Source organism: Zerene cesonia, chromosome 1 (genome assembly GCF_012273895.1).
Source record: "Zerene cesonia ecotype Mississippi chromosome 1, Zerene_cesonia_1.1, whole genome shotgun sequence".
Lineage (NCBI taxonomy): Eukaryota > Metazoa > Arthropoda > Insecta > Lepidoptera > Pieridae > Zerene > Zerene cesonia.
Genome location: NC_052102.1, coordinates 8336721 through 8359387, shown reverse-complemented (window position 1 = coordinate 8359387; position 22667 = coordinate 8336721). Strand labels below are relative to the sequence as shown.

The following is a 22667-nucleotide window of genomic DNA, read 5'->3' as shown; positions in this document are numbered from 1 at the left end:
ACACCCGTACCGTATTTCATCAAATTCGGTTCAGTGGTATTGGCGTGAAGACAGACAGACAAATAGACTTACTTTCGCGTTTATTATATTAAGGAGTAAACATTGCACAGTGATAAGGCTGCAGATTGTACTATATTTTATCGTGCAATTATTTCCATTTGTGCTTTCGTTTGTCATGTACAATAAAGAGTAAAATAAATAAATAAATAAGTAGGGATACCAACAAACATATCAATATCTATTATAAGATGACTTGATTTCAATGCTTCATTTTACAAGGTCATAACTTATATTGTAATATATGGGTACTACCTTTTCTTAGAATTTTTGGAATTAAATTAATAGATAGGAAGAGAGTGTTAGGTCATGTCGAACTAACGTAGTTTCAAACAATGCAATTTAGGTACGTAATGACACACAAAATATAATATTATACTAGTAATAATGTTATCTTCACTTATTTAAATCGCTAAAGGTTGGGGTTGGGGTTTTAAATACAACTGTTGTTATAAATAAATCTAAATATATGAAGGTTCCTAAGTACCTTAATTTTACACAGAATACCTAGAGAGTAAGTTCCTAGGTACGTAGACTAAATTCGTTTCAGTTACCTAAATATTATTCACGTATATATATTTATACATAATTTGTTTATATTTATTGATAAGTTAATTAAAAGCGCGACTAAGGGACAAACCTTTAACACTTAAAGAGAGAGAGAGAGAGTTTTTTTCCAGTCCTTAGAAATTTGAAAAGGCTGTAATTTTTTGGAAATATTTTTTTGTATAAATTAAAAATTAAGAAGGTAACTAATATATTATTTCAATTTAATTTCACAGGAAGAATATTCATGATTCCTACGTTTTTTTTTTGTTTATGTCACGGTCGACAATGGAGCTGGTGGGACGCCTGATGGTAAGCGCTACCACCGCCCATGAACATTTGTAGAAGCGTAAAGTCGATTACAGACCTTACGCCTCTACAAATGGATTACCGACTCTAAATTGGGAAGGGATTAAGAATGTATAATAGATATTGATTTATCAAGTTTAGATTTTACAGCCACAACTTTGTGCGTTTACAAAATTTACAATTAGATATTAAGACACATTTTTCGGTCAAATCAAGAGGCTCTACGAATTTTTTATTTATATATACCAACATGAGTTCTGTTGAACTGTCTGTGTATAAATATACTTTGATTCAATCATCAACAAATACACGTTGATAACTTAAAGAATAACGAAATAAATAAGGAACGCCGTTAATAAAATAATTATAAAATTTGTCATCTTAAATTTAGATAATATAATCTATTATTTTGAATAAGTTTTTAATACAACGTTTGAAATTAACGTAGGTAATCTTTCAAATCGAAACAATAAAATATAAGGCGTATATTAAAAAAACCTGTTTATTTACGAAAATATTGTAACTGCTATTTGTTATGGAATTCATTTCATTATGTTGTTGCAGGTAAGTGTGGAAATTTAACATGTATATTTCAATAACCCAATCAAATTCATAATTTCATATCAAAACAATTAAATTTAATTTGTGCTTGAAATTATGACATATTTTCTATCCCTAGAGTCTTAATATAATTATTGTTTAATTATATAAACAATGAATAAATAGTTTAAACGCAAGTATCCACTATATTTTATCACTAACTATAATGCTAACTATAATGCTTTTTCTTATATATAGGTCTAAGTACATTTATGTGTTTACATTAAGCCAGTGAGGCATCTAAGTAATAAATACCTAGGTATTAATTGTGATCGTAGCAATTATAGTCCTAACATTCTATAATGTCAAAAATTTATAGCAGAATCTAAACCTTATATGTGTAACATTCATAAGAGTATATACTTTCACTAAAATTACTGATATTTATGTGTATCTAAATGAAATAAATGCTAATTTTCAATTATTTAGGTACTCTTAGGTCAGCTCTTTATAAAAACCTACTAAGCATATATACTTAGAATATAGGAAGACAGATGAGTGTATTCTAATAACTACTACTAAATTCAGATATAAAAGTTGCCTAGGTAAGCAGATTACAGATAAATTTTGGTTTCAAAAAATAGGCTAGAATTGCAAAACTTTAAGACCAGTTTTAGTTATAATAGTCCTCTTTTATTCATTTGTTTAAACTTTGGTTTATAATGGATGTGAGGGATCTTCATATCTATAAATAAAGGTACGAGTGTGCGTCTAACGTTTATTCTGAAAACTGGAGTTTCATATAAAATGAGAATGTAAGTAATCTTTTATAAATATGAATTCAAAGTAAAATATATTCAATAGTTAATAATAAATTGTTTTAATACGAATTCCTGGATACATTTACGAGATAAAATTCTGCATGTAAAATGTAATCACAAAGCAGAGCATCTCCGAGCGTCATTATGCAAATGTTTCGTGCGAGTCAAAGATCGGAAATTTGGTAATTGCTCATCTCGGTGTTCCGATACGCGAATTCTTATTTCGCCACTTAGTCCGTTCAATAAAATAATAATAGTAAACATCCGTGCAAATGGCCGGCGGGCCGAGGGGCCGGCGAGGCGCGCGGGGTGGGCCGCGCGGGGGGTGGAGTGAGCTTATCGATTCGCGCCCGCGCGACACACTGTATCTATCCTCTCATCGAAGCCCGTTTGCGGGCCTCACAAAGAAAGAGATAGGTTTCGCCGACTTTGATGCTTTTGTTTTTGGGCAGCGTCCGGCGATGCGGGCGGGGGCTGAAAAATGTGAAGGGGCGCTGATTGGCCGGGCGAGCCCCGCCCCCCGCCCGCTCAGCCTCCGCAAGAGCCTCCGGACCTCGTCTCAGTTAGCCTCAGTCTAAGGCCCTCAGTTCAAGGGCGGTTGTCGCAGTGACGATTTGTTTGGGTTCATCTATTTATAAACTAACAACTTATATTAATACTTTCAAGGACACCTCTAAACGCATTTATGACTCTATTTCAATAAGGAAATCATAATTTATATGAAAAAAAAGTAAATATATTTATTTTATTTAATCAAAACTCTACAGGGGTTCCATATATTTTTTAAGTCCTGTACTCGACACTCAATACTCTATTTCCTTATTCTCATATACCACTTACGTAAACATAAAAAGTTCAAGATAATTGATAAAACAAGACGTAATTTCATATTTAATTTATGAATGATAATCAATATACAACGTACTTTTTATCCATTTTTTTCTATTGACAAAAATTATGCCAAAATGCTTCATTTTCAATTTCTTTCATCTTTTATGAATCTGTAAAATTGTTCCAAATTTAATAATTTTCATACAAATTTAACTGGCAATTAATACTACATAGAGATCTAGAGCACAAATACGAGTTTCTCTGAATACGTAATACCTTTGAACTGTTTGCATTCTATTATTTTTATCTCGTTTCACATACAGACAATATAAATTTAACTTTATAATACAATTTAATAAAAAAGCAAAAGTACCTATAAAAGTATAACAGAAATATTAGCTCTATCATAAGATATGAAAATATTTTTTTGTAAGAATTTTGTCTCATGCTAGATTTTTTCATAATATGTATATAACAAAAGATTTTCCGCATTGTCTTATTAGCCGTTGTACATATGATACGTAGTAGTATTATTATAATTTATTATGCAATTAAAACGTAACTTACACCCTTTAAATTATTAATATACGTGCAAGGTGGCAACCCAAAAAAACGGACATTCGAGTGCACGTTATTAAAAAAAAATGGTTGATTCAAATAATCAAATATTTTAGTATGCATTAAATTAGCTATTGTTTTATTTATCCCATATAGGTTGCAAAGCAAATACATGATAAGCAAGTGTAGCTTCTATCGAGTAGGTCGTAGAATATGACATTTATTTAAACGGGCCGGGCATATCGAATGTTTCAGGCTGTATGATAACAAATGACAAGCCCCGGTGTCGCGTCGATCATTCCTCGCTTCGATGAAATGGTGTCTTTCCACAGAATCAGCAGATATACGTTCTCGAAGTGCGTGTGAAACGCAGCGTTTTAAATGTGTTACATTGTAAAATGTTATATAGTTTTATTATTATGTGTTTGTATTAGAAGATAAGGACATTGGTCTGAATTAATTAAATTGTTTTTATAGGTAAGAGTACATGTTGGCATACTTAACTGCATGAATAATCATGTTATATCATGTAATACAAAGTAACAAGTGAAGATTCCCAAAAATTATCACAACTCTTATCTTTGAAAAAATCATCAATTATATAATGATTTTTATTATACTACTTACTCTCGCTGTACTCTATCTACTAGATATACATAGTTTTTACCAGCGGTCCCCTCCGACTTCGCCCGCCTTCCACAATAAATGGGCTATATAACACTGTAAGAATTTTTCAAAACGGACCAGTAGTTCCTGAAATTAGCGCGTTCAAACAAACAAACAAACAAACAAACTGTTCAGCTTTGTAATATTAGTATAGATATAGATGGTGGAAACATTGAAGTAAATCAAAATAATTGGGTATGATTGAATGTAGGCAAATCCTTATTTAGCTATTGTATAGATACACTAATACTTGCACCGTTGTATGCTACACGGAGCCCTTTGTCTTACATGTTTATGATCTAGGTTGTGCGGTCACTGATCGGCTACGACTCCGTGTTTGTTCACTCTGAGTTGTGAGTCGTGACAGAGTGACAGGTAAATGAACGCGACCATTCGAGACTGCGACATGTCAATATGACGATATGTCTGAATGTGTGCGATAAAATGTACCCTTTTGTGTGGCAATAGGATTTAAAATGCAATAGAGTGAAGCGCACGCATATATCAAACCGTTGTATGATTTCTGACTGAGATTGATTTGTCCATTTTGTTTTGTAGTTTCGAAACGAAAATGCAATCGTTTTTTACACTTAATTGGAAAAAAAATGCAACAAACGGTGTTGAAAATATGGGACGGAAATTTGAAAATCTATAATCTTAGCATCGTTAACGTGCAAGGGTATATTTACCTTGTTTCCCTAAGCGACGAAATATTTAAATAGATATCCACGATCCATCCATGGCTATCTTTAGATAAAACGCCCCAATTCACATGCGTGAGCTGTGTGATGGATGAGTCCGACGATCAGTCCCTTACCCCTCCTCCCTCCCAAATTTGCCTTCCTCACCCCCTCGCCGACAACAACCCGGCCTAAGTCCTGTAGGTGATCCATTACGCTGGCATTTTTGCGTAATCCTCGTTTATAAATATGAAATTGAAGGAAGACCTAGTGATGCTTAATCGACTGGAGGTCGGGGTCATCCCGTCCCTCTGTTGCGAATAATTTATGGGCTGCGGAAAAAATATCGAAAAAATCGTGTCATTTTACACCTCCTTCAGCGAGCGAACGATCGAACGGTTATTGAAAACAAACGTTTCAGATTACCGCAATGGCAAGGGGCAGCTAGTCGGGATGCAAATGATAGTAATTGTAATCAATATATTGTGCAGTGATTATACACGAGGTATGCTCTGATTATAGATAATTATAGTTGGGGGAGGTTGGGGCACTGATGAGCGATTTGGGTATTATTTGCGCTTTATTTGGGCATTTAATGCGCTTGAGTGACTACGCAGATATAAGTACGCCGGGTTATAATACAGCGTGTCCCCTGAGGGCTTTACCCTTCGACTGTGCACCGCGGACATTGATTTAGTAATGTTAACAGGGAGCGAATTTAAATATTTTAATAGCTGATTATTGCAAATGATTTAGATTGTAAATATACTTATCTATTTATCGAATTAACTAGAAATGTACATTTACATTAAATTTATTGGTGATGCAATTGCGGAATTATAGTAAATGTCTTATATTACTTTAAGGCTCACTATAGCTATATTCATAACAGTAGATAATTTTCTGTTACGCCAGGACTATTCAGTATATATTCTTTCTAAGAATAAAAAGTTTGTCAAGAAATATAGCGAAACGTGGTAACGTATTATTTTTTATACCAACTATATGTGATTTATGTTTTTTTGAGACTGTCAGTTTAAAACTTTTTAGTGACCATGACTATATTCTAATGATTAAAAAAGCAAGTATTCTATGTAAGAATCTCCGTTGTTAATTAAATAAGCTTTCCAAATGAAACAAAATCACATATAGTAGGTATGTGCCTTAACGATAAATGTAGATGTGAACATAATACACAGATACTGTTTCGAACCCACCTGAGGCGCATAACAATCAAATTTCCGCACGAACGATCTCATAACAATATCCGACACTAATAAAGGTCTTAATCCTTTGAGCTGTACAATATTGTGTACTCTAATTGGCATTAAAGTCTGTTGAAAGAATTGAGGTAACCCCAAACAGACGCTTATCACCACATCACCGCATTGAGCCCCACTGTTGCATCACAGATATAAAATATCGCCCCTAGGTTATTATGTAACCACTACAAATATAACCTACTGTTTTATTTCTGTCCGAATTTCAATGTTTTATGTGGTCCAGTATTGGTTTTGTGATGTTTATAACATGGAGTGGTTTTTTATTTGTGATATTTATAGCATGGAGTGTTTTCATTTTTATTCCAAGTGTTTGCAGTTCATTTGAGTTATAATATTAAAATATCTAAATTGACGATTCGAAAATTCAAGTTTAGAAATAAATTGTGTAAAGTTTATTTATTTTTTTAGGGGCACAATTGATGAGGTGAAATAAAATGGTCATAAAGAATCATCAGTTATTGAGTTTTTTAGTGTTGTAATGTTGCAAACATTAAAAAAATCGAAAATGAAACAAGCATATAACACAATTCATAAACATGTAGCAGCATTGCAGCTTCAAGTCAACCTTTATATCATGTCGTGATTGTCAAAAAGCGCTAGAAAAAATTTGGAACGTTTGATGGAGGCTCATTAAAAACTATCACATTTTTGTCAAATATACAATATTCTACCTCTAATAATTTGTAATAAAAAAGCTACGATATGGAAGTAATTGCCTTATAACATTTGCATTGTGGCAGAATGGAATTGACGTAATCTTCATAATTGTTTGCGGTGTAGGTATTCGCTCCACAGCGCGTTTCGTAGCAACGCATAAATTGGGCTTGATCGCTTTGTTTGCTAAGAGGATGTACATAATTCCCAATAAATATATTCGTATAAATATATTACGTAGATCGCAAATTGTTTCATAATTAACTCTTGAAACATGCCAATTAAGGTTTTTATAGCTTGTAACAATTTTTACCTTTTTTAAATTCTATAAAAGCTCTATTGAAGATATTTTACACGACATATTTTACGAACTGATCTTTTCTGAATTACTAACAGAATACACGATTTATGTTTTCAGTAGTAAATAATCCTTAATCTTGAGGTCGAAAGTAATATAATATTCCACATAGGTAGCTGCTATAAATTAGCGACATTTAAATGTATATCTAAAAAACCAACAAGAGTATCCCAAAATGTAATATGTAGTAGTGAAGGCTATGAAATTATCTCAATTAAATTTTAAGCTTGTAATTTAATTGAGACAATTGATAAACATAAAAACATATTGATAGTCCAAAATATAATGTCGTACATAATATATCAGATCCATCAAATCATTAATCTGAGAACATGATGGATCGTCAGTAGATATGAGTCGCCCCAAATACGATGTTTTTTAACAAGTGCGGATTTCTCACGATACCGTTATAAAACAGTATAGTTAATTAATTACATTATTTCGTGTTAGATAAATATTAATGGTCAACTATTAGGGGATGCTGCACCCTTCTAATTATTTACAGAGCTCGTTTGTTATATTGTAATGGTTATATGAGTTATTGGATTAATTATCGCTATGATTGTGAGCGAAATTGGCAGCGAAAATTTACGTTTTGTGTAAGATATTTGTAGACTGATTTAATTTATAATTAAGCAACATATTCCTACCTAATTTTTTATAAAGATGCATGATGATGTTCAACAGCTAATAAAATATGTACACATTTTTATCGGGATATGATTAGGCGATATTTGTGTATTCCTGTCAAATTGTTATAAAAGATCAAAAGATGTAAATAAAATAGAAGGACTGACTATTTTTGCACATACAATACACTTCATTATTTAATACGTTTATAACATTTACCAGTCAACCCGAACGGCGAACGTGACCATTGGAAGAGTAAACTAATCTTTTGTTTAGCTCAAACTGATTGTCGTAGAATGGTGTAGCAATCCCCGAGGGGGTCGAGGCTCGCGAGCCGGTGTCCGCGGGGCGCAGTATTTCACGAACGACTGCCCGTCTGACCTTTCTGGCTCCGGGGACCGAAATGCCATCATGTTTTCATTTTTTCTGCAACGTTCACTCGACGACACTCGATTAATTTTTCACGGTACGCTTGTCAAAATGTGATTTAATATCGCACGGAAGGGTTGACCGTGCTTTGACGTACGATGCGTGCAAGTCGAGCTGTACTGGCTACGTTTTCGTTTCGAACAACCGATTCTTTTGATAGTGTAATAGTGGATGAATTCGCATTTACGATTTTCGGTTTCGAGTGGCATTATCAATAACGCCAAAAATAGGTACCGCAATTTCCAATTTGCCGCGTCACTCCGGATTCCAATAGGAAGCGGGATAAATGGAGTCACATTCCAATATGTCACGAGCGGGGTTCGACCATTTCGCTTTTCGGCATTCGGTATTCGCGGTTTCAGATATTCGCACCGAGGTACATTCGTAGAATAGTGCCCGCGCATTCCGAATCCGCTCCCTAATGAGATCCTAACGCTCAATACACACCATAATTGCTTTCTCGCTTGCTAATTTTATGAGCCAATTTTTTTTTTTTTTTAGTCCTTCTATTTTTGTTCTGTTTGTCAAATTCGTATGGAAACGATGACTTTTTGATTATGTTGTGTGTGTTGATATTTCATAACAATTAAGCTGTGATGACTATAATCACATTAGTGATCATTTTAATTGTGATATATATTTTAAGTGCTTCACCTGGGAAGAATTTTAGTTTTAAGAATTCCTACATCTCTGTTCATTCCGAGATATTCCTAACGTGTTTCTACACTCATCACGGATTCAGCGCACTCATATCAATCTTTTACAAAACACAGACTAAATAAGGTGAAAGGCCCTACGCGACCCTTTCAGGGCCGCATTAGGCAGGCTACACACGAGTGGCATGCGTGTCACGTCAATCGTTATTGCCTGTATATCGCCGCCATTGCCCGATCTGATTTGAAATATTTTCACGGAATCACTTATACGCCTCACAAGTGCGTTAAAAGGAGGTGTTTTATGCAGCACCTTAATATAGTAATGTGATTTGCATTGTTTTGGTATTCGAGTGTAGCGGCTGTTATTTCTTCAAATTGTGTTACATAGGTAGGGTTCTGATGTTAGCTCCTTTACAATCACGATTTCTAGTATTCATAATTTTCGCGATTATTTTATATGAAAAAAACATCTAATTAGAGTTTAATCAATATGAATATTGTTGATTGTTCAGAACGTTCCAGTAACATCTAGTAAGCTTTATAAAATATCGTCAATTTTCTAATTTCCATCTACCAATACGTCGACTGTTACCTTAACAACACCTGATAACTATATAGGTGTATATATAACTATAATAGGTGAACTTTCTTTACATTTTTCTAAATATCTATATAGTATTGTTATTGAACCATTGTTCATAATTATCCATAAACAAAATCTTTTCTATTCGCCCATATCATTTACATTCATTCTTTTATATCGTTTTTACCTTTTATCAATAGTATTATAGTGGCAAATTCAATATGAGGTGAGCACTAAGCATTCGTGTCGCGTACACGATCTAATGGGGCTACGATTCGCACCCTGGCACTTGTAGCAATCAGACCTCGCGTATTACACATGCCCTTGGAGGTGTATTGTAGGTGTGTGCCTCGTCTTACGCTTTCTTGAGATGTTATTGCTGATGTAGACGTGTTGTTTAAGTGTTATGTCTATGAATATCTTAAGTTAGTAGTTTTTATCTTCAGTTGTATCAACCTAATTGAGGATAAGAAATGTGATTGATCAAATGCCGCTTAAATATTTTAGATGGATGTGCAGTGTAGACATGATGCTTCACTTCTTCTATTTCCCTAAATTGGAATTTGTTGGAAAGAGTTTAGTATACTTAGACTAGCACATATAGTACCGAATGGGAATCGAAATTTGATTCCCGTATTTCATAGGAACGGATAAATAATTAAAACCCATATCCGTGACAAATATGAAAATATTATCGAAATGATTTAGAATGTGTAAATCAGAGAGCAGCTGGTGACCGCGGGAGTCCTGTAGATTGGCGCGAAATACCTACAAAACTGTCATCGTTAAAAAATCGATTAAATCTTACGCAAGCCGACAGAGCCTTGAGCAGCTGTGCGCGTGCGCATCACCTGTCCCACGTGGCAAAAGATAATAGCGAACACAAAGCAACCGAAAATTCCTATTGTCATGGTCCTCACGCGCATTGATTTTAAGAAAATAGCAGTGATATAAAATTTGGACGGTTGGGCCACCTGTCCAGTAAATGGCTCTTGTTTAAATATTATAGACTTAATTGTGTTCATTGATTTTTTGAATGGGCAGTATCTCCAATCTTGGATTAGTATCAATCTTCGATTAATGTATGTTATTCGATCGTTCGTTAATTTGCATTCTAAACAAAAACAATCTTTTGATTGGTTATTGACAAGCTTTTCTCAGTAAATCCATTTGCTAGAACAATCTATGGTTCAAAGTTATTGATAAGGTCTGTTTATTATTAATATCGGCCTTAAAACATCTATCCTTTCAATGAGCTTTCTCTAATGTTTCGCATTGAAATTATCAACGTGCCAGTTATGATTGTACCCATATTTTCTTAAATACATATAGCTATAGTCTTTTTAATATCTTCATATGTAAACATTCTCTATCATACAAATTATTAAAAGAGTTCAAACTAGTCGTGTATACGAACTTTTGGACAGTGTACAAAAATATAGTAGCTACTATAAAATTTTAATCATTACAGAGTGTACATAGGATTGTATAGAACAAAATGAATTAGATACAATCAATTTCTTAATGTACATGCTTATTTTATTTCACTATTTACGACCATGTACAACAACATACACATGAAATTTTGGTAAATATTTTTGAAACATTTTTTCAAATATAGGTACATTTTTACAGACGCTTTTTACAACCAATACCAATTGCAGATCAAACAAAACTATTTGTAGAAAACAGTCGTGTATTTGCTGTTTATTGTCTATGTTTTAAACAATAGGCCAGTTCGGTGTTCCCCAACACCACCGAAATAATATATTACACAAGTTGCGTTTGTTACTACCGCCATTAAATCTTTTCTTTCATTCATAGGGCACGCACAGAGTTGCAAGAAGCTATACATTTACCTGTACTTTGCTCAGATCAGCTTTTAATAATTTATAGATTTTATAGTTTAAACTAAATTCAACTTTAACGTAGATGTTTTAAAGCTGTTTTATACATGTAGTTAAGGTACGTGTTTATTGTCCTGCAGTGCCATCGACAATTGCGTCTCGATTGTCACCGTTGATGTGAGTCGTATTTTAAACATTTTTACGACAGGTCGTATTTTATTAGATCGACTGTCAAGGTGGCCTGATCTATATTATGAAAATCCTATAAAATGTAAATATTCCTCATTAACTTATTTTTATTAAAATAAGATCCTGCTACTATTATAAATGCGAAAGTGTGGGAGGTTAGATGTATGTGTATGTGTATGTTTGTTACTCTTACACGCAAAAACTACAGAACCCATTGAAATGAAATTTGGTACGTAGATAGCTGGACAACTGGAATAACACATAGGCAACTTTTTATCCCGATATTCCTACGGGATACAGAGTACAGACTTACGTGGGTGAAACCGAAGCTAGTTAAATAACAGTTTAAGTGCCTTATAGATTTAAAATTAGATAAAAAAATCAATAAAACAAAAATTAATATGTTCAAACATGATTTGCAAAGCTGAAGATTATAAAAACCCTTAAAACCTAATATCACTAAAGTCTTAATTTTTTTTCTCCATTTTCGTTCAAGTACACGTAATTAATCTTTGCTTACCTGACTTGCGAGCTCACTACGCAGAAACGCACAATGGTCTTTAAATTTTTTTTCCAAGTTCAAGCAAACTTTTTCGGCATACATTCCAAAAGGACACCTGGTCGGAAACGAGCCCCGGGGGTCCCTGCCCTGATTGATAGAGGTCCCATCGAAAACGTGATTTTCGCAACACAATACCAGAAAAATTCATGCTCGCTTGATTTGAAACGGTCGTCGGCGTCGTGGAGTCTGTAAAACAATGAATGATAGAGTTTGTGAATGGTATGTGAAACAAAGATCTTTTTTCGTCTGGAAGTGGGTGGGCAGGATGTCAGGTGAATTGTTGAGTGCATCGCCAATTGGATCAATGAATGTCGCTTTGACAAAGTTTCTTGTAATAAAGTCATGCTGAGAACATATACTCAACTCTGATAAGTTTGAGCTAAAAAAATATCACGATAATTTTCTTTCGTGCCTTTACTTAGGAAACACATAATGTCTGATAACTTTACGAAACACATTAAACTAAACATAATGATGAAATCAACTCGCGTGATGTTGAAACTAACTACGATCAGTATAAATAATACAGACACGCCCCTTTCATAATTTATTCATCTAAACGCATGACACACATTTCTCATTCGCACCCCTTGAATCGAAATTTATGCCCAAGGAAGTAAACAGCAGGGCACCAACACATTCGTGATTGATCTCATAATGAATATGCAGATATGTTAAGTCAAGATAAGATCCCACAAAATAAAGCTGACTCCCAGAGGAGTGATTGTCGACGCCTGCTGCCTACCTCAGTGCCAACCAGATTTTAATCTCAGATAACTGAAACGAGCTGTGAACATTTTACATAAATTCTAAAGTTACTACCTTGTTAACAAACTGCAGCATTTGATTATGAGATTGTTGATAAATATGCGAATTGTTACAGCCTGTGGAAGTTAATTTGACTCACAAGAATGGAGTTATACGCCCCAATGTTTTGTGTATTTATTATATATTAATAAGCAAACATTGATTATTACACGACGTGGTTTTGATCAACTATCATTTTCATATTACGTGATTTCAAAATGATATACAAATATATTGTTTAATCAAATTCAGCGCTATACCTACTCCTAACACTAAATCATTTAAATGAACGCTATATTTAAAACTAAGCAAGATATAATATTTTCAACCCCTTCTAATTAATAGCCATCACTGTCTCTCCCACTCTCGGGGGCTGACAACGCTTTCAAGTTTTTTTAATATGCTTCCTCACCTCCGAGAAACAGAAAGGATAATTGCTTTTTTCCACTGGCAACTCTCAAGTATAGGAGTACTTCAGTCGCTACAATTATGAGGTTTCATATTTGGAGGATATTTAAAGAGTGCATATTAGCTTTAATTAACGAAAATATTTGGGAAACGGAACGCTTATCTTCCTATTTACATTGCAATTGAATAAATGCAATACCGTTTATATTAAGCATTTGTTACCGAAATAATTAGTGAGTAGTTGTTTTGATTGAATGTGATCTTACACTTGTAATAATATATCCTAGCTTTAAGTTGATTAAAGTCTACAAGAAGCTATAATATTAACTATCAGCTATTAATATTAATGTGCAATTACTGGTTATATAATAAAATTACGGACGGTTCAGTAATTTCATTATAATTATATATGGCGTAATAAACTTGTCCTGCGTCTGGATATAAAATAATAAGGAAAAACCGTAAGACGTGGACAATTCTATAGGCTGAAAATTGAATAGTTGGATTACGAGATCTGCTGGGGTGGGCTTCATCAGGGTTGACTATTACATTGTTTTATTAATATTAATATATAAAGTGTTGTATGATGTTATGCTTAGTAATTGTTTGACGTATATTCCTCTTTAATGTTTGCATTGTGTGCAGCGTTATTATTCGTGTATTATTATTGTATGATTTGTTCTACTTTTTAGTACCCCTATATTGTGTAATTATTTGTTTTCATATTATTGACCAATGAAGCGATTATTACTTGTACACCTGATCTGATTAGGGAGAAAGGAATAAAAGCAGCGATTAATTGAAAATACATAAATTTGGGGAAATTTGTGCTCAAAAATAAATACTTGGCCATTAAATCATTAAAAAAATCCAGTACACTATTAAAATAACAAAGAAATGATTGTTAATTACTGAATATGCAATCCCAACAATGTGATCGCTATAAAGTAATTTCTTTTTTAAAAAATCTTTCCCCGTTCAACCCTAACGACAACTGCAGGTATTGTAGAAGACTCGCGGCCTGATTACTCCTGCTATTGTGTCTCAGACATAGGACGCAATTAAGTATTAGTCTGATTTTTTGTATACTTTAATACACAGAAAACAAAATATAAGACAAATTTACTATTATACAAATTTTAACGTTCGATTACTTAAAAAACTGTAGTGAAACAATGGAACTAATTGTAAAAATGCAAAATAAAAATAAAATCGCGCATCCGAATTAGTAAACATTGATAAGTAAAACCGCAGACTTGTTAACAAGTGCAGTGCCATTGCACGCCACTTAAGTGGTAAATTTGAGGAAGCTGTCATCTGAACACAGCTCGTCGCGATTGCTGAAGTGGTCTGCTAACGAACACGCGTGTCAAAGCGAAACACTTCATTAGGTGAGCGATGCTCCCCGCGCCCCCCGGCCCGCGGCCCCTCGCCGCTCCTTGCTCCAGCCTCTATTTAGTGGGCGTCTTACCGACTCCGCTGCGCTAATTAGACGACGCCGACTCTCTTCTCATTAGTGGCGAAATTATGCAGTTTGCTGGAATTCGGGTTAAATGTGAGGTCGAGATGTCGAGCGCTCTGAAAAATATAAAATATTTCATGCCGAAAGATACCCGATAATAAACATCAAATTCGCTTTTATCTCGGCATTTTTCTGAATACCCAACCCACTAGAAGTGATATGGTACGGCACATAAATTTAATTAGAATAAACAAAAGAACGGCAGCTAATTAAAACGCGAAGCTGAAATGTGTCCGAAAATGCAAACGATAAAATTCCCTCCTCATTTAGGTAAACTGGCGAAAACCAGCATATTTGTAAGGGAACGTCCTCTCGGGCAAACAACGTTTATCTACAGCACATTGGGTTAATGAATAGGGGAGGAAGAATGAGAAGTAGGCATTATTTTAATTAGGAAAAAATGTTGAACATTCCTACGGAACCTAGGGGAACCTCGTGAACGCGATGAGTAGGCTAGGGTAATGGACGCATCAGTAATGTTGGCTAACTGAGCAAGTTAATAAATTGCGCTCAATTCGGACGGTGCCTCTTTAGAGCAAAGAGCTTGTACGAGCTGTGTTTTCGATGTAGGCGAACAGCTAGAGAATAAAGCTTCCGATTCAACGGGCCGTGTACTAAAAATAAATACAGGTGAGTTTGAAGCTTAAAGTAATTCGCCATTAGTAAATGAGGAATTTAAATCGAAAACAAAATATTATGATTCTCTTGTTCTCGGTAGCGCTACTACGATGAGTAGAGATTTTACGTAATTTAATGGAATCGGTTGCTACTATTACCTGTCCATTAGGCACCTAAATAAACACAACAAAGTGAGAAATTTAGCTGCGTTAACACCGCCCCACCCATTTTCTAACAAAACGGAGAGCGCGGTAGCGACAAAAAACGCCGCATCATAGTTAAATCATTTACGAAATATTGACAACAATAAGCGACGAGGACTTTAAAAAATGCCTGTTATTAATATTTGTTTTCTTTGTCCGGGACCACGTGTCCCCACACCTGATCTCTGCGAATGACATTGCCAAATAAAAAATTGCAAAAAATATCCGACGCCAGGCGAAAAGAGCAGAGGCGCAAACAGACAACAGCCCGTTTGAATGATTGCTTCCCTGAAAGAGCGAAGTCCATTTTTCACAAGTGCCATTCACCGCTTTCATGTTACCTACGCACGGTGTATTTATGTATTTTTATTTATCGACCTCCCTCCCGCGGCCCTCCGCCAAATTGATATTCCAAATGTGAATTTACACCGTCCAATTTCTCACTGTTTTATTCATTTAGTGATTTCGCGATGGTAAACTCGCAGGTAGATGTGTTTAATTTCGAAATGAATGTTTATTGGCGCGTTTCCGTTTTGTTTTCCATGCTGTTACTGCGATGTATGCGCTGCAGTGGACAGTGTTGGTAGCCGTGACGTTATTTGTATTGTAACATTGCTATCAATTAATGCTTTACTGGTCAAATTCCTGACGCTAGTTTAATTGCGGAAAACGCACGTTGAAAATATTTGCGACTGTTTCTAGTGGCAGTATGTAGATTTCCCTATTATTTCTATAGTAATTAGTTTGATCGTAAATTCAAACTTGGAACAATAAATATGAATAAACAAATTCTCTAAAATATTTGAAACGTCGGAATTCAAAATATAAACAAGTAGCTAACCGCATAGATTTTACCCGTCGTATGTTTTTCTCACCCCAAGAAACTTACTCGTTCCTTAACAAATAATTACAAAATAAAAAATTGCTTATATAGATAGATAATTCCCGTTTTAAATCCCTTAAGAAGTCTCTAATTCCATTGAAATTATATTTATGTTTTTTATCCAATTAACATTATGATAAGAATGGAAAACATACAAGAACCATAACTAAGGTACTATAATGATGAACAATTTTGAAAATATTATTCCTAGCAGATTGTATCAACATGGGTGTATCAACATTGGTGTATAAATGTAACATACATTGCAGTGTATATTTTGGACTTGAAAAAGTGTTTACCGAGGCAAAACAAGATGTACGAGGTACATTAAAATACTTAACATCTCCTATTTATATTATAAATAACTCTGTCTGCCTATATTTTACTCACGTCTAAAGAACTAATAAATAACTGAACTGATTTGGAATTTGGTACATAGATAGTTTCAGATGCAAAAGCACACAAAACATTTCAACGGAATGGGATCTATAGGCGAAATCTCGAGACTGTCTGTATAAGGGCTAAGCTACAAGGTAGATATAATTACCTATGTATAACTACGTAAATCGACGTTTATTGTCTATGATCGAAAAATCAAGATACCCAAGTGTTAGTTTAATTATATCATAAATAACATGACCACATTTTATAAGCATTTTATGATGATCCAAAAAGCGTATAAGCCACATCTCTGTCCTTTCAGCTCATAATCGATTCAGCGTAACCGCTGTAACTCCCTGATCCAGTGTGATGTCTAATGACGTAAAAAGTATGTCCCCACTGTAATACTGCGGCCAATGTAAAGATTATTTATTAAAAACACGCAGATACCTTAAAAATAGAATATTAGTGAATTAAATAAATTAAATTGATTTTGTGCATTGATGTTCTATATTTAATGGATTTTATCGATTTTGTGCTTTTAATAAATAAAAATGGAGTGAGATTCTATTGCGGGCTATGAAATTATACCTTATAGTGTATAACCTAAAATAAATTATGTATAAAGTTGTTGTTCTGATTTCCGTCCATTTTAAATTAATCATTTTTATGGAATCACGTCTCTACAATTTCTTTCTTTAATATGATACTATAATACTAAACAGTTCTGCAATAGCATATGCAGAAAATGGTACATTGTAGACGTAAACCATCATATATCATCAAAAAATCTATTGTTCTATTATTTATCGAAAAATCCATTCTGCAACACTATCTAATCTATGCAGGTTTGCTCATAGACAAGGCAGGGGTCGCGAAAGCACGCCGTCATCGGTCGGCAATTTGAATGTGGCCGCTTAGCCGTTGGCAGCTATGACTGATGAGGGAAGGGTGAAGATCGCCCGATCGCCTGTCATCCACCCTGTATATAATTTTGCATGTCCCCCCCGTACCCGAGGTCACGGTATTATGTGGCTCAGGTGGATTTATTAACATAATAATGTCGCGTTTATAGGTATAGTTCTTTCTTCAAGGAGTTGTCTTTTTTCAAGAACTCCTTTTCAAGAAGTCCTTTTCAAGAACTCCTTGAGAATATCGGATATGGATTATTTTAGCACATAGATATTTAAATGTATTTTAATTACTCATATATATAACATTAAAATATTTTTTTTTTGTAATGTTACATTGGAAAAAAACCCGACAGTCCCAAAAACAAAGTAGGCATTTAATTCGATACTATTTTCTGGTTTTGTTACTTCTAAACTTTGTGGACTTTAAACTGATTGACACGATAGTAACTTCTGATTTAACGCATCCTTCTTCCGGTGTCAACGTATTCTTTCCTGTATTCTTATATGTATATAGATTCCTGTATTTGAATAAAATAAATGAAAACTGCAAAGTTTCAACGGCAGCGGTCATCATTGCTTCACGTAAATGTCTCGAATCTATTTTGCAATGTCGAACGCGCTTGGCTATGCTAATGCCTTCCCGTTATAGCATTTACGGTTTATTGCCTAAAAGCAAGGGTGTAAGTAAATAAAACACAATTCATTTAATTGATTTAAATATCTTCTTTCTCTTCATTGAATATTGTTTTACATATCTTAACTTGAAATCAGTCTCAACGTTCGTTTTAAAAAAAATGTTATAAGAATCATACTTATGATTAATGTATTAGTGGTAAATATTTGGTAACGATAATTAATTATTTGCTTCACTTTGCCTTCCCTTTGCCCTGTAGGATTCGATTTTTAAAACAATATATTATTGAGTTTAGAGAAATGTCTCCCAGGGATTACGTGAGATAACGAGAGCTATTACGCTTTTTCGACAAAATTTCTGTATGTAGTAATTAGTAAAATTAAAAAAAAACATATAAAATATAGAATTCTATTAATCAAGTCTGTTATGTAATCTACCTCATTCTACGAAAAAGATAAACACAAACTTAAATTCGTATAACAAAAATCATATATTTATATAAAATCCCAATTTACAACATCCTTCACCGAACTTACAGTTAGACGAATAACGCAAACTCGACACGATTCCCAAAACACCTAAGATAATGCAATACACTTGAAGGCGAGGTGGCCAAAGTGAGGTAAATCTAACCACGTCCAAGGTGCAATCACGGCATAGATTGGCTCCAAATATATAGCCGGGTAAATTTGCGAGTTGAACGTTGAATTGCAATGAGTCGTGGCGTCGACAATCGGGCAGGCCGTTTGCGGCGACGCCAATTCGTATTCATTCATGGGCCATTGGCGTCGCCCGACTCTAGTATTGGACCATAACGTTATGTGAATTTAGAAATGTGTCATACGGTAATGTTTGGTCATCAGTCAAATGCCCGTTGGGATTATTGTTCACAGTTCATGTAGAAATAATGTTTTTTGGGTCGGTGATGTGATTTGTTGTTAATGTAGTAGTAAGCATCCTTTACATTGGATTGTTTTGAACAATTTACTATTTTATAATGCCCATTAAGGATATATTTTGAACAACAAAATTATAAAAAACTATCAATTGAATATACCTACTCCTAGAAACATATTTTTTCAAACTTCATCTATTAGACATTTTTTATTCATAATTAAATTCTAATTGCTTTTCGAGAGGTCTATGACCAATAGTGGACTAAATAAGAAAATTTAAACATATTAAGGCATAAAAGCCTTAAAATGCTTACTTAGAATGAAATCAGTGTATAATTTAACCAAATATTTATTTGAGAAAATCGTTAATTGTTATATTTTATGAGATAACTAAATTTTTCTCTGGTTTCAATTCTATAAATGCATGCAAAAATGTTTGAGTACACTTTTATTTAAACTCTAATTGCTTGTTGCGATACACTTTAAACTTTCACCTTTAATTAAATTAGCCTACACTTGATGAATCGTCCGTGTACTACAAAAACATTGAAAAGCAGACACTAGCACCGCGTTCGAACTAAGAGAATTAAGCAGTATTACATAAGGAATAATTACCTACAGCTAATTTATTACCTTAAGATGCGATAGCTAATTTTCTCAAAGCGATTTTCCTCGCAACACCAAAGTTATTATCTGACTAAATATTATGATACAGCGCAAAATTTCGCCGTGGAAATAAATTAAAAACGCAACAACAAGGTTGTAACGAGCGTTGAACAAAGCCACCCAATAAATCAAGGCGGGCAGGTGAGGTAGGCGAGTGCTGTTTGTGCATTAAGAAAGCCTTTCCACACGGCCTTTCTCGGCCCTTTCTTCGCGTTTTAAAAAGCAGTCGACACCCGATATTTTCGCGTAGTCATCGACATCACATAAATATTGGAAATGGGGCGGCCCCTTTTCTTGTCTTGTTCGAATAATTAATGCGCCATTCGTATCTATGTCGCGACTTGTTTTGTTGCCAGGAATGATCGCTGTAAATTGGCCGCACGAACGGGTTGCTTCATTGTTTATGGTGACAAATTTTCGTCTATGATATAATAAAAAGTCGTGAAGAATATATTTTCACAATATTCATTGTGTGAAATAGGATACTATAAAAATCCTTAGTTTTTCGCTTGTTTATGAGAGATTATTTTATGATTTGTTTTGATTAAAAAGTCTATTATCACACAGATATAGTAACTAAGTAAATGAGTAGTAAAATAAGATTGAATGTTGATTAATAATTAGTTTTAGGCATACCTGCTTACAGGTAAAAGTGTTTTACTTACTTTTTTTAATTTTAAGAGCAAGCGAACACGTGTAAATTGTTCTTCGAAATGATTCGTCAAATTCTGTCATTGTACTTGTATATCCTCAACTCTTCATAAAATATGCCGTCATTTTGTTAATTTTCCGCCAATTCCTAGAATTTGGAAATTACAATAAATGTAATTGTTAAAATTATGTATTACGTCGTAGAGATATACTAAGGAACATCACAAGTTATAATGTTTTAAAAACAAAACAATTTGACATCTAAATATAAAACAAATGAATATCTTATCGGCCCTCACGAAAGCGGCATGGAAGCCTCAAAAACAAAAGGACCGAATATATCAAAGTGTTGTTCACAAAAAATTGCCTTATCTCACACACGCAATTTGAGTCGACAATTTTCGTCGCTTCCACTCATTACCCTGCCGTGATATATTTGCGTGTTTATTACTGCAATTACTTAGAGTAAATCTCACGTCCTTCCTCCCCCCTCCGGCCGGAGGGTCGCGCCCTCCACCGCCATTTTACCCTCTTTCCGGCCGGCCCTGCCCTTAAGTCTTATGTACCTCGTAAGTTTCTTCGCGGACTCGGTAACCGGATTCAAATTGGGGCGAATTTAGTAGCAATTAATTATAGAGCTATGGAAGTGTCGCCAGTACTGGCCGTACCCTCGATTCCCGTTATTAATATAACGATTCTGAATAATTTTATGATTTAGTGACGGAAAAGGTCTGTAATAATTACCGGGTTTAGCGACTTTTCTAAAGATTCGATGAGCGTGAAGGAAGTTCTGCTAATGATATGCGTGATTAAGAGAATGTTAAAGTATTGAAACTTACTTGCAAAATTTACTTTTTTTCGAATGGAACAAGAATCTAGTAAACTGAGAATTATTAAAAAAGTACATTAATTTCGATAAGTGTCAATTTTACGGAGACGACTTAGGTATAATACATATTTCATCCTTACTTTAACACTTTTTTGTTTGTTTAAATATAAGTAATTTCCTCGAGTTTTAATTATTTTTATCCATTGGCAATTTGACCTTAATTCTTATGTGATTATTTAACCTTAATAAAGTATTTCAATTATGAAGTAATTGTGTTTTGATAATACTTTATGTATTGAATAAGAAACTGATTAATTGAATAAGAATGATACACATTTAAATTTTTACATTTTGCCTATATGTGATTTACAAAGACAAGTAAATAATTTCACTTCTTTTAATGTCGCCGTAGCCAGGTAAGACATTTGATCAAATATTCCTTAACTGAAACTATTATAGCTCATAGCTTTACGAAATACAAGCATTTTATACGTTATAAACAGTGACATAACAATTAAAACTGTTAAGTTACAAGTTATTCACAAGAAAATTCAACGCAGCGAGTTAAACCCAGATATTAATCTCTCGACGGCATCCGAGCGCTGGATTCGCCATTTTGCGCCTAAATATGATAAACTTTCCCCCGAATTTCTTCGCCCCCACCCGTTTCTTGGCGAGAAGAATGCCCCCTGTGGGGGGCGATCCCTCCCAAGCCAAGTCTTACGGCCCTGCTTTTAAACTAAGCTCGTTAATTAATTACAGCCAAGTCGACTACGGAGGGTACTGCCTTACATAGCGTTATGTGCCAGTTTAATATCGCATAGCCTGTGTATATGTTATAAATATTCTAAATTAACGAAGATTTCATTTATTTGTCAACATAATTGAGCGTCTAATGTAATGTAGATACCTTGACATCGCTACATCTAAACGTAAATAGAAAGTAATGTTTCGAAACTAATTAGAGTACAAAAGTTATTTTTTTTATTATAAATCCATCAAAGATATATATTAGAATGTATTTTGGAAAATACATTTGTATTGCTTAAATTCACC

At 34.1% G+C, this 22667-nt stretch overlaps 1 long non-coding RNA gene across 1 annotated transcript in view; it reads left to right on the top strand.

Moving 5' to 3' along the window:
* Window positions 1-22667, top strand: part of LOC119839696 — a 210987-nt gene that overhangs the window by 33528 nt on the left and 154792 nt on the right. The window lies entirely within an intron of this gene.